This window comes from Phalacrocorax carbo, chromosome Z, assembly GCF_963921805.1.
Source record: "Phalacrocorax carbo chromosome Z, bPhaCar2.1, whole genome shotgun sequence".
In the NCBI taxonomy this organism is placed as follows: domain Eukaryota; kingdom Metazoa; phylum Chordata; class Aves; order Suliformes; family Phalacrocoracidae; genus Phalacrocorax; species Phalacrocorax carbo.
In genome coordinates, this window is record NC_087548.1 from 36136744 (window position 1) to 36151234 (window position 14491).

Below are 14491 nucleotides of genomic sequence, written 5' to 3' on the forward strand. Positions count from 1 at the left end.
TTGAACTACCATGTCATGGATGGAAAATCTGGGAGCTGTATTCCAAACCTATGTGAGTTTTCACAGGCTGTTTGTGCTGACAGCCTTCTCTGCAATTCCCCCAAATGTTGCAGATTCAGATAAGATTCAGATTTGTTAAGTTTATGTACTGGTCTACAGTGGCATGTGCGTGTGTGTGTGTATGTGAAGGAGAGAGAAGCTAGTTCAGCTGGGTTGGGAAACATCAGCAATTTACATACCCCTATATGGTAATTTTTGTCTTATACTGTATGTAAGCAAAATACAATCAAGTAATAGCCAAGATCTGCAGCCCTAGTGACACTTAAAAGCATGTGATGAAGTGATACAATCCTCTTTGTTTCCATGTGCACGAATCTCTTCTTTTCAACCAGCAAGAGTTAAACTCAGTACCAGAAAACTGTTACTAACATACTGTCACAAACACAGGTTAATTGATTTTACTCTGAGAAAAAAAAAACAAACCACACCAAACAAACAAACAACAACAAAAAAAAAAAACCCACAAGAAAACAAAAGCCAAAACCCTGTTTCCTCAAGCCTTGTCAGGAATTATGGATTTTACTGCTATGGCATGTACAAAGCTCATTTGTTTACCTCTGTGCATGCAAGAGTTCAGGAGGTGGAAGTCAAGATACGCATCCCATTCTTCAAGGGAAAATCAGAGCTATCCATCCAGTCTGCTCCCGTATTGCAGCTTCTTTATGAATAATTGTAAACGTACTGGCAAAGTCTATGACCTATGACAATTCCTCCTTTTTCCCAGTTCTTATTCTACTCTGAAACATCACTGGATGCAACTGATGAGAAATCAGTCTAATAATGAATATGGTTTTACCCCATGGAATTTTTTGGCCTCCCATATTTTAATGTGACAAAAACATTGTGGAAACATTACTTATCAGAAGCATCAACCCAATGAGAAGCATAAGAGAATTCTGTAATAGATTGCCTTCAGCTTCATTTTACAGATCAGATTTAAAAGTGTTTTATTGGTTAAATGTTCTGTCATAATGACTAGAGAAGAGAACAAACAAAAAAAAAAGTCAAACACTTTCCTGGTCACAAATGGATGTACTTCAAGGAAGTCTAAAATATTAGTCCATCAAACCAAGTAAAGAGCACTGCCAGGTAAGAGAAGAAAAAGAAAAAAAGGTTTGGTTCTATAAGGTGCTATTCATGCTCACATGGGAATGAAATATAATGAGCTGATGACATGCAAGGTATTGCATGACTGCACCTAAAATGCATCTGGCCTCCACCTGTTGCATTGGACTCCACTGAAATTCAGTTCATCTTACTAGCACCTAACACTTACGTGTTGCTTTATGGCTGTGTTATTAAATACAGCATGTTGCCTTATAAAAGGAAGCCACTATAACTCATTTTCACCAAAAATGTACATCATGGTGACTTGTTACCTGACTTGATTTGCTAAATGTCTTGGATTCTATGCAACTGGCAGGACCAGTATGCAAAACATCGGACCTGTGCAAAACTCCAGGACAAGCTAGCCATTCAATCCGGAAGTGAGTACTTTATAGCACTTAAGAGGCTTCAGTCTGAAGATGCAGTCAGCCCTCCATTCCTAAACCAGCTCAAAGCTGCCTTCAGACAGCTTGCTCACAACTTGACAGACGAGGTAACACCTCACATCAACTCTCTAGTGACCCTTCTAGATGAATCAGGAGAGAAATTGACAAGCTACAAAGGCATTCTCAGATGAAGGAAGGCTGGCTGGCTGGCTGGCAAGTTTAGGATGAGACATGCAGGTCAAACAGAAGTCTTCAGGGATCCAAAAACTCATGTTTCCTGCACCACTCCTCCTTTAAAGAGCACAACAAATTCTGTTAAATTAAAGTGCTCAAGTCCTTTTACTTATTTGACTTTTATATAATGTAAGTCTAATCTTGATTTAAAACTAATTCCACAAGTGATTATAAACCATGTAACTTGGGCACAACCATAAATTCCTGATACTGAAGTCTGATTTGTGCAGCTCCTTACTCACAAGATGCTCTCTGTTTACTAATCACACTGCTGTTCACATGGAGGAGGAACAGTTTCAGAGCTAGAACAGAAACCACACCACCATGGCACTCACTCTTTTCTTTTCCTACTTTTGAAATGAACTGCCTCCAATTGCTTTGTTTCTTTGCTGATTTTGGCAGCCTCATTGGGAACTTACTTTCTGCATATAGGTAGTCTTGATATCACTTTCCAAAACTTCCCTGCCCGTGTTCATTCTATGGTTTCTGCAGTACACTGCCTCTGCTTGCAGAATGGCTTCAGTGAGAGGGTACTGGAGCAGTTTATGCCTTACGAAGTTTTCTCAAGTTTTTGCTTTTCTTTTTTTCAAGAGGATATTGAAAACAGAAAGAAAAAGCCCGTTTTGCCTGTTTGGTGGTCTTTTTTTTTTTTTTTTTTTTTTTTTTTTGCCTTTACTACTCTTATTTTGAGACCATGTATGACAGTACCTCTTGGAAAATTGCTCCTGTCCTATAACATGCTCAAAGTACTCCATTGCCAGAGGCATTCACTCATTATATAAATCAAACAAGCATACAAAAACAGACAAAAAGCGACTGGTAATGCCCAGTGAACTTCTTTGCTCAGCTAAGATGATTTGGGTGCATTGCATGCAGATGTCAGGTATTTTTATAAAGAACTCCATTGTGCAGGGCCCCACTACTCCTCCATCGCTCCCAGCTCTCCGTTAAAAGGGGGGCGGTGGGGAGACAACCATTCCAGCTGGGTTTGGAACCTCGTCTGAGTCAGGAAAACCACAGCTCATAAGCAAAGAGGAAGCATAATGTTCTACAAGGACAAAACATTAGCAAAAATGTCACTCAGCCCCAGTTCCACATGTTGGCTGCCACGGCCTCTTCCTCCTAGCATGCCCGATTGATATAAATTCCATCTGCTCAGCAGCCAAGTGACAGAGAAGAAATACCGGCATCTGGTCTCTATTGCTATCGGGTTTTTGTTCCATGTTAGACCTTAGCTAGAAACATATGAAGAGATGAAGGTGCTGGCAAGCGACTAAAAGGCTGTACTGGCACAAATGAGACTTTCTGATGCTTTTCACACTTCACTCTGGATTTTTACAGGGAAAAGGCTGAGGAGACTTGATAAACTGAGTCTGGAGAGCCAACAGGCCTGGAGGTCATTTGGTGCTTCTAACTTTTTTGAGTGTTTAAAACTGTAAAGCAAAACAATATATTTTTTTTTAACACAAGAGAAGGTAATGAAGTCACACAAGAATGTTGCTCTTCAGCTAGTTTTTTTTTCTTCTTCTCTTAAACATCCACTGGTTTGGACCTGATCCACAGGCACTTTATATTCTCCTGAGGAGCAGCTGGAAAGTGCCAAACCGCTAACTATTTTTTTAACCCTACAGTGTCCAGCAGAAAGCAAATTCTTAAAGCAAAGAGAGACCAATAAAGCAAACCAGCAACATGCATTACTGTCTGAGAAGTGCTGTCTGAGTGCTTTTTGAGAGCAACTGTTGAAGAGGTAGGGGAGAATGTGAGTTAATGTGAGTGTCTTTATGGGTGTACATTCAAATATTTCTTTGAGGAATAACTACCACCCAGAGTTGCAAGAAAAAATAAAGGTGTGACAGAGAAGAAAGCAAAAAACAGAAAACACATTGGTAATAAACTTGGGGACAGACAATTTTCTCTCTGCCAAAAACAATTGGAGCCAAAAACTTAGGAAAGCATTCTGTACCTAAAGAGATCTGCAAAACAAACAGGATAGCTAAAGTAAGGTAAAATCTTTCTAAAATTTAAGTGGAATTAAATATACCAAATCAATATAGAATTTGCTTGTATTAGAATTAAAAATAGAGTAGCCTTCCATTAATTTACAATGCCTCCAGCGCTTGCTGGTCTTTTATGACCCCTTCTGCAATACAGTGTCCTTTTGTTTGGGTGACAGGACCATAAATTGACAGAGAGAAATGAAGCGAGTGAACAGCTATCAGAACGACATTATTACACCAATGAGCGAGAGAGAGAGCTCATGTAAGAGAAGAGCTCTCAAGAACATATAAATATATAATAGTGCCCTGGAACACTTAATAATTAATTGTGAGGAAGAAGCTTTTATTTCAACAAAAAGATGAGCTTCCAACCAGCAACCCCATGAGAGTGGAACAGTCCAGTATATAGATGCCCGAAAGGAAGATCCATGCCAGTTTCTTTACAAGGTTAAGCTCCCATTCCATAAAGGGCCAGCATTATCTCAACACACTATCTGCATTGCACCTTCAATTAAAGTCTGAAGTGGTACCTGCCTCTTACGCTGATTGCCTGCACGCACTGGAATTGCTCACAGTAACTTCAATGGGGTTTGCACCTAACCCAATTAAGGCCAGCAATCTAGCTGGTTAGTTGCGCAACAACTATTGCAAGATCCCAGAATTAGGGGACAAATATTCCACTGCTGGCTTACCTCACTTAAGTGTTACTTCGGGCAAGCCATTTAGGCTAACTTAGTATTCCTCAATGGAGATTAGTACTCAACTTGTAGCCCAGATTAAAAGCCTTAACTACACATAGTATAACATTCTTGTAACAAATTAGTAAGGCTCATCCATTAATGATGCGACTCCATACAATCAGTGGTTTCGAGTTTTACAAAGAGCTTGGGGGGACTATTTCAACTTCAAATCATTGCCTCTTGGAGTTGCCATTTACTCATCATCCAAACAAACTTAGCACAGGCACTTTCTCCCAGTGGTGCCTTCCTCAGGGCATTCCTGCAGTGGCATTCCTGTAGTGTCATTCCTGCAGAAAAGTTCTGGTTTTCACTGATTTGTTAGAATACACCCAGAAAATCTTTACATTAGCAATTAATTCAAGCTAAGTGTTCCGCCGCAGAGTACTACCTCTACTAATGTAAATATAGCTGTTAAATGTTGCAAGTTACTTTGCCCCAGTTTCTACTCAGGAAATAGGTAAAGTAGAAACTGTCTTAACCCAACAGCTACAAAACTAATTCAGCAGCTACCTATGCATCACTTCACTTTAGAGTGCCTGTCCAAAGAGCTATCTTTGTTCACGAGACCTGCCCCTTACATTGACCCTGAATGACTTCCTGTCCACAGGCTGCACCATGCTTACAGTAAGTTTCTACTGAGCAAGAAGATGAGGTAACAGTAAATATCCCAGCCAGGGCTCCTTGGAAAGGAAGCATACCACTCTCAAAAAACTAATCTTTTATAGCAAGGTGGCAACCAAAGTCACTTCTATCTTCCCTCCCCTTCCCTTGCCCAAATATGTAATCAATACAGAGTCTAATTTATCTTTTTGTTCTGATTTCTGGAGCATGTATGTCAGTGAGGCTACTACCACAGTGAAAATAAACAGTAAGACAAACTTTTTAGTATTAAACAGATGTGTGGAAATAATTGCTACTTGTCCAAACGAACTCCAGGTTTACACTTCCAGTGAAATCAATGTGGCTGGGTGAGGGTTGACTTAAAACAATTTGTAATGTTTGGAGCAGACAACATTACACTTCCCAAAGGCAAGGCTCGGCGCGCAGTCACCAATGAGGGAGGACAACTGAGATGCCTGATAGTGGAACCCAACACTGCAATCTCCGACAAGTCAGGAACATGAAACAGTGCAGCTGCTGGGATGAGTGAATAGCTGAAGGAGCTTGTGTGAGCTTCAATAGCAGGCCAGAGCAGTGCTCCACTGTGAATGACAAGTGATGGGCCAAATCACTGGGGAGCTACTGATGAGTTATTAATGGTGACAGGTACACTACCTGGGAGACAGGTTGAGAGGGGAAAAAGATTATTTACAAGCGAATAGTTAACAGCTGTACCCACTGCTAAGCATTACATGGATGCCACAAACTGTAGAATTCAAATCTTGGGTTATTCAAGCACGAACAACTGCCTGTCACCAAACTGCAACGCATCGGTACAAATTAAGGGGGGGAAGATGAGATGAGGCTGGAACGATGCCTTGCTCAAGAAGGCAATGTCATCACAGAGTGCAGATAAGAGCTAGAGAAGGGCTGAGATAACCACGAGGTGAATTATGGTTCTTAATAATAATGATGAATTTGCAAGAACAGCTTTTTAATTTTTCCTGAGGGCTTTTGCAAGAGAACAGATGCTGAATGTGTCCTGTACGGACAAGAATAAATGGGGGAAAAAATATAATAAGCAAAGGAAATGTTTTCAAATAAGTTTTCTTTTGATATGAGAAATAATATATTTCTATTGTGGAGATAATTTCTTCTATCTCCAGCCCCCTCCCACGTTTGAAAGCCACATTGTTAAGCTTGTAATATAATGTTCTTACAATACCTACAATAATCTTGTTACCCAGTTTTTCCCAAAGGAATGAAGCATTGTACTACTGAGTATATTAAAAGTGGCCTGGACAAAAATCTTTTAAATCTATTTCTCTTGTACAATCCTGCACTAAGAGAAGCAGAAAAAAAAAACCCAAACCAAACCCTACATCAGGATTTTGGAAATGTTTTCATAATGTGATCAGCATCCTGAAAGAAACTGTTTCTGAGCCCTTTGCTATCCTAATGCAAAGATACATCTCTTCAGTAACTGCTTGCATAGAAAAGAAGAACTAAGAAAGGATTTGATGGGGTTTCTTGTGGTCTTTTAATCAAGTGGAGCAGTTAAATACCAGCAAGAACAGCCATGTGCCAAGACTATAACCAGGTGCTCCACCAACTTCTAGGCCTCCATGAAGCTCAGGCTGGGTATCCCTGCACTAGATGTCTGACCAGAAAGAGACATTTTTGACCTCCAACAAAACGTGTCAATTGGCTAATCTTAAAATAAAAAAGACAGGATGTGGAGAAAAGGTAATAAACTAAATGCTTAAGCTTCAAATTCAGTTTTTCTTGAAATGCAGTCCCAAACAGATTACAAAATGGTAGGAAAAGAGGGCTAGTCGTCAATAGCTAGGTTCCTCCAAGATGAAGGGAAGAAACTGTTCATATCTATGGTTACTGCCACTTCTCATTTCTTTGCCATAGGGGCATTGTGCTCTTGTATGCTCTAGTGGAGATATGTGAGCCAGAAAAGGTTCACACTTCAAAAAGCTTCTGAGGCTTTAAAATATATGGACACAAACTGACTCAGTACTGTAACTGTTTGCAGGATTTGGTCCAAATCTTACAGTTCAGGCATTCCAAAGAGAACGTCACTAAAAGGCAAATAGCCCTGTGTGTGTATGCATAGGCATGCACGTATGTGTGTGCATGCGCATGTATTGGGGGTGGATGTGCTATTAGCTAAGCTTACTCATAACTTGCTTTCTGCTTTTCATAAGTTTTAATTATTTTTCCTCTTCTGTTTCATTCCAGTTTTCAGGGACAATTGATATGATTCCTCAGTATCTGAACTTCTCACGCTGTGAATCAATATTTAAATATACAGCCACAGCTGAGTGAGATGGTTACATTTTATCTTAACAATTAGCCATTTAAGTATTTTTATTAAACACTACACATTGTGGAAACTGCTTTTCACACAACTTAACTTTGGGGCATAAAACAATCAAGCAGTCACAACATCATTTTGAAAGGTACAGTGAGAGATTCAGGATCTGAATATAGGTGGGATTTGGCATTAGTAGCCTTCTGAAAACTCAGTATCTGCATTGATATCCCCAGATATTATTGATTACATCCTTATTTCCCTTCCCTCCTATTCCTAAATTCATTTTTACTTAAACAGGCATATGCTAGAGGAGCTGGGCTAAAGGCAGAGGAGACACAAGTCAAATTTCACAAAGAATGAAATTTGAAAATTTAATTTACTACGCTTAACTGTCAAAAAGCATGGAATTTAGAGTGAACAAGGTGAGCTTAGTTTTGACATCTCCATTTCAACTAAACGTTGCCTCACTGCACAAGTGGTTCCACTGCTTGTACAGTAAGGCACTACTAAAATAAATACCAGAGTCTGTCTCTAAATGACAATTTTCTTTATTGTATTCATAGATGGAAACTGAAATGTCAATTTCTTTATTTCGTCTTCAAGGATAGGTCTATGAATTTGGAAGCACACACTTTGACAGTCAGGTTTACATGGAGATATCAGTGCCTGTTGCTATCATGCTCAAAAAGTAAAACTGCAACTTACTTTTAAAAAATTGTATGTTTAAAAATAATAACTTCAAAGATCTGTCTGCTACCTTTCAGCAAAAACAAACAAAGCTACAAAAGTTATTCTAAACCACATAATGCAAACCATGAGATTGTTTATTTTATATCAGCCAACATTATTTACCATTTAATCAGGTCAGAATCAATTCTTCAAGGACTATACACAATATACGTCCAATATTGTATTCTTTATAACTCCACACACAAAGTGAGTCCCTCCACTAAAGCAGAAGTCTTCTGTTTTCTTCCAAACAAAATCAGTACTATTTGGTTTTTATGTATTCGTTATAAATTCTTGAGTGACATAAAGGACATGCTGCGAACAGCATTAAAAGGCCAGGATCCCAGGAAGGAAGCCTGGTTTCTAAACATGCCAAAGTTTGTTGGAAATGTAACATTCAGGGACTCTTCCCCTCTCTGTATTTCATACCTAGCTGTACTGTGTTCTTCACATTACCTCAGTTGGTCATGTATTAACAAGTACTTCAACCACTTTTGCAAGACTCCTCTTTTTCACAGAGGGTATTTGGTAAATTATGTCCATAAATTTCAGAGGACAGAAACTCATCTTTTCATTTGTATGTAATCAGCTCAGCATGCTGGGCAAAGTCTTAGTTCCCTTAGCAGCTCGAGTCAAAGAGCTGTGCTCTAGGGTGGTCTGCAGACACCCAGCTAGAACGGAAAGGAATGATGGTTGCAGCAGCTTCCCATATCTGACCCACAGGCACTGGCAAGGGAATGACCAACTGGGCAAGGACCTTGTGCTCACTGATTATTTCTTCTATCTACCCCACAAAACTCCTGCTTGGGGCAGGAAAGAAAAAGAGCAGCAACCTGGACCAAAGAAGTTAAGACTTCCTTTAGTGAGGCATTGGTCTTCATGGACATGATGAAACTGACTTGGAGACCTCATTATGAGAATCTGCTTCATTAGTGAGTCTCCATGTGCAAAACATGCCACAAACGATCCATGGCTTGTGGCCGGTTTTCGAGAGATCTAATAAATGTCAGTGCAGAGAGAGATGGAGTCCACCCCAGTGAAAACAATTAACAATGAAGAAAGAATCTTTACAAATGTACAATTTTTAATGGAAACATACTTTCTCATACAGTTCTCATAACCTACTGTTCATTCCTTTTCAACTAAAGGCCAATGCTTACGGGAAGGGAACTGTTGTGTGACCTCAGCTGACCAAGCTAACATACACACATTCATTGAAGCCCCAATTCAGAAAACTATACAACCATATATTTAACATTAAACGTGAGTAGAACCCTGTTGAAGTCAAGGGAATTAATTGTTTAAAGTTGGGTAGGTGCTTATGCACCTTTCTGAATCAGAACCCACCTCTGACAGTGACTAAGCAGTTCTCTGGGTAACGAATTAAGTTTCGCTCCTTATGGCTTTATGTCTCTAGTGTCCAACAAACAGAACTCTTTTGGTTTGCATTTTTATAACCCCTTTCCCACACACACCCCCTGCCCCTCCCCCCCAGTACAGTTTCTCTGGTGCCTCAAAAAGGGTGAGTTGCTTTTTGTTCAAATAGGAACAACCAGTATCTCTCTTCACTACCTGGCCACATACAGAAAGCATATAGAGACTTCAGATATTTGAAGCACCTTCCCTATTGTCTCTTGAACTAAGGTGAAAATACTTACACAAAGCATTGTCATACAAGTCCTGTTCCTTTGAATAGGTAGATGAAAAAAACCAAGGACTTCTGTACAGTGCAGTAGCTGCTGAAATTCCCCTACAATTATCTTGTATGAACTGAGGGTAAACAGTCTGCTGAAGTGAAAGTTAGTACCTTAGAGAGGGACTTAAAGAGTACTACAACGTAAGCTGAAAGCCTTAACAGACACATGTCTAATGTCTGGTGTGACTAGTATTGGAAATTCATACAATGTTACTGACGCTATTATTGAGTATATGTATAATTCCATATCAAATTTTCAGTTTGAAGCACTTCTGAAGCACCTCAAACCGGTATGACATTTAAATTCTCACAAGTGCTTCAAAGCCTATGAAACTTTCTATTGCAGTGACATATTTATCCTGCTCCAAACAAATCTTAACACTGATATAACAAGCAGTTTCATGTCAATGCACTATATTTTCATTGATCTATTTGATCCTGCAGGTTACTACTCACCAAAAAAAAAAGAGAAACAAACCCAAACCAAACCCCCAAACAAAAATAAACTTTGAGAAAATGTATTTATTATTAGTTACTCCAGGAAAAATTTAAAGCTCAGGTTACTTATGTCACAATGTTTCCATGCCTAAGAAAAATGGTTGTATTGACCCTATGAGAGAGCTAACTCTTCATTCCAGCTGAACAGATACTCTTCCAACTACTGGAATAAACAATCTTTCATTTAATAACTGTTATAGGACAGTATTAATACTATATGCAGTAATACTGCACTATAACACAGTAACAAAATTAGCAAACTGAAATATGTAACAGGCTACAAGGCTGTTCAGTTCATAACACAGCAAGTACCATGCTCCAAGAACACACACAAGTAGGCATTATGAGAAACTTACTCTTTCAAGATGCATCTTAAACTCATCACATAAAATCAACTTGGTAGCTGTATGTGGTTGAGGCAACACAGGCTCCTGAAGCCACAGCCTCCAAATGAAGACTGGAAGTGACCAGGTCAGGGATGGTATACACATCATATGCAGCTGCTGTTGTATCTCTAGACCACACCACCTCTGCTGGTCAGTTGTCCCAGAACAGCTTCTTGAACTTTGTAACACCCAGGTTTTCTGCAGCCTCACAACAAACGCAATTGTTTGAGCAATCTGCTACAGACATTATTAATTCCTCACTCCTTTTCTCCCAAGAAATATATCTCTGCTTTCAGCTGTGGCAGAAAATTGATGTTAACTCTTTGAGTCTACAAATGGGAAGGAACATCTCTGTTTTGCATCCCATGGTACTCTTTAAAATACTCCTATCAAGAGGAAACCCGCTCACAGAAAGAAAGCAACTGATTTAATACTACTTAAATTCTTTTAAACTAAATTTAATTTTAGTTTATGGAATTCTTTCAAAAAAAGATGGGTTGGACAAGTTTTTTTGTGGATTGTAACATTATATACTCAGCGTGGTTTTTTAGTACTCAGGAACTCTACTGCAGAATAGCCAGTTCTTGCAATTTGCTAAAAAATCTTTTGATATTACAAGATTGGGGTTTTTTACTGTTCCTGCTTCCTAGAGTTCTTGTGTTGATTTTCCTTTTTATCTAAAGAAGTTTTAATTTTTCATTGTTTTTTATGGTAGTTTTCAAAACAGGAAGAAGCAGCTTGAAAATACAAACCTAACTTTTTCCAGGATAAAATGGAAAGCAAGAATAAATTATATTCAATCTAATCTTTTAAATCAGTTCCCCAATATTCAGAATCTGAATTTTTGACTTCCAAATGTTTGAGGCAAGTAGTACTGAACTGCTTCGTATGAATATGCTGACCTTCTATGGTGACTATCCTTTTCTGAACACATTCACTAAGCATTCATTCAGCTATATATTGAGCTAGCTGAACAGAGTAAGTTGCCCAGGCATTGTCCTAGCTATTTCCAAATACTCTGACAGCCATTCTGTTTCAATTGAAAGCCCAGTGCAGCATAAGCTAAGTTGCAAGCAACCTGATGAGCAGGCTCATTTCCTTTATTTCTATTTGTCAGCACCATATCATCAATTTGGACCCAAGTTAAAACCATCTAATATGCAGATTGCATGGATAAAAATGTAATGATGTTAACCCTATTACCATATCCACATCACTAGGCAAGCTATAGAGATACACACAAAACCCAGCAAGCTGATATATACAGGGCCAGCAGTCTTAAAAATCTACCTGTCCTGCAAGTGCCTTCCTTCTCTACAGGATAAGTGTCAGTCAGTAATACAGGTTTCCATACCCTTTCCTGCAGAAGGAATGTAAGACTTTGACATGGGATTCTGGCAAGATTCATCAGGAAGAATCCAGCAAGACTGGATAGAAACAGGCATGCTTTCCTTCAATATAAAAGGTAAAAATTAAGCAAATGAAACAAATTCTTCCTCTTTCATTTCCTAAAAAGATTATTTTAAAAAATATTTACTGAAACTACTGTTCCAGTGGCAGTGAGGTTTCAGAATTTGTCTAAAGAACAATCATAATTACACATTCTATTTCATTAGAGGATCTCAAAGCACTTCATAAACATTAATTAACAACACCCAAGTATTAATTGGGATGATTAGAACATTTTTGTAAAAGCCGTGGGGGAGGAGAGAAATCAAGCTGAAGCACAAAGGACTCATGCAGTAAGTTAATATATTAGAGCCAGTAGAATAATACATGTTTCCTGGCTTCAAGTTAAGTATTCAAAATTCTAGGACATGGTGCAAAATGACAAGCAAATCATGGAAGATATTTCAGCACAGGAAAGAAAAGCAAATTTCTTAATTAAAATCTAATGAAGATGAACTCTTATATTAGATTACCTTAATAAGTAAAAGTGGGTTGTCTGGCTACATTCAACGCTGTGCTCTTCTTGCCTAGAAGGCAACAGTAAGTGCTAATGGTGTTTACCCCTCCTAATAAGAGTCACTCACACTTCACTGTTATTCCTAGTTATTGCTAAGGACAGGCACTAGCACCTCATTGAAAGATCAGTGCTGCAAGGGAAAAAAGTCCTCCTGAGATCCCTTGGACTTCAAGAAAAGCAGTAAATCAACTGATGCTGGATGGATGACAAGTTTGATTCTCTGTGGCCCTTCCTGATTCCTAAGTGTCTGTGGGCCTGAATTTCATACGTGCCTGAAGCCAGTGCTGACACTCAGACAATCAAAACCAGCCCTACACTCAGAGCAAGAGGTGTCTAAACTGGGAAAAGTCTTAAATCCATTAAAGTGTCATGGTCTGCACTCCATACTCTCTAATTGAGTTAATCTCCATTGATGTGTAGCTGAATGGTTAATATCACAACCTTATCACTCCCACGACCATGATTTGAATTGAGTCTGAGGTCCTCTGTGAAGAGAGTACTCTACAAAAAGCAGAAGTTCTAATCTCTGAGCTGTATTTTGTGAGAAGAATGATGTTAATTCCTTGGATTCTTGGCACAACTCGCTCCCCTCCACATGCACACACACATTTCCCTTCGATCAATAGCTTTATGCCCTGTTGTTTTCTTTATTTTATAACAGGTCACTACATTTATTACAAGAAAATTGAGATGGATAGTAACCCTAAGATCCTGTCCTCAACTCAATGGCCATATTTCTTTGACATAGTGCAGGATGCATACTGGTAGAGGCTTCAGCATGGCATTGTCAGCAAGAAAAGTGATTTTCCAGGCTAGGAGGAAAGCCCTTCTCTCCCTTCCCCTCATCCACAAAGAATCAGTCTCAGAAATGGAGACTTTTGCCACAGCCACACACACACACACACACACACACACAAAATTTATTAGAAATATAAATAAAATTTACAGGTTATTTAAGTATGTGCCTATATATACACTCATATATACATATTTCACAGAAAAAGTTCTGTGATCATAAATGGTTAACAGAAATTCAAACACATTCTGAAGCAAGAAAGCTGGAAATAGTTTCCTCCTTGGCTTACCTGCCAAGATCTAAGTTCAGGGCTCTCTTTCTCCTGCAATGCTTGATGGCATCACTCACACCTAGAACAGCCTAGGGAGTGAACTATTCCTCCTACCTCCTTCATCCCTCACTCTGCTTTAGGTGTTTGTGATTTCATCAGCTATCACAAGAGAAACACAGGACCATGAACTCAAGCCTTGGCAGGTGAAGAGATTTTCAGCTCCATTTTAAAAAGCAAACACACATGGTCCTGGCATATGCCTGACAGACCTTCAGTAACAGCCATTTCCATGCTTTGCATCGCAGTAGCTGTGCCCAGCTGTGTGGAACTACCTCAGTCAGTGGGATCACAGCTTCTCACCCCCAGTTCTGTAAACAGTACATATTCCAGGTAGGAAAAACACAGCTACACAAAAGTCTCTCCTTTCTCTTTTCTGTTTCTTTTTATCTTCAACAGCCAAAAATGTTTGCCATTAAAAAGGCCATCTTTGCCTTTCTGAGTCATGTGAAACACTATGATTAAAAAGGCTTACTATTTCATAGTAGTCATTAAGAAGCAGCATCATGTATACTGCTGTTGATCACCAGGGGTTATGCAGCCCTCTGCTTCATTACCCTTGAAAGATGTGAGACACAGAGCAGCAATAGCAGAGCTGTCCAGCTGCACTTATTCTGGAAATCCAAATGATCTTTGCATGTT

General features: G+C 39.1%; 1 protein-coding gene across 12 annotated transcripts in view; it reads right to left on the reverse strand.

Annotated features, from left to right (window-relative positions):
• The window catches only part of BNC2 (basonuclin zinc finger protein 2), a 326513-nt gene that overhangs the window by 80203 nt on the left and 231819 nt on the right, over positions 1-14491 (reverse strand). The window lies entirely within an intron of this gene.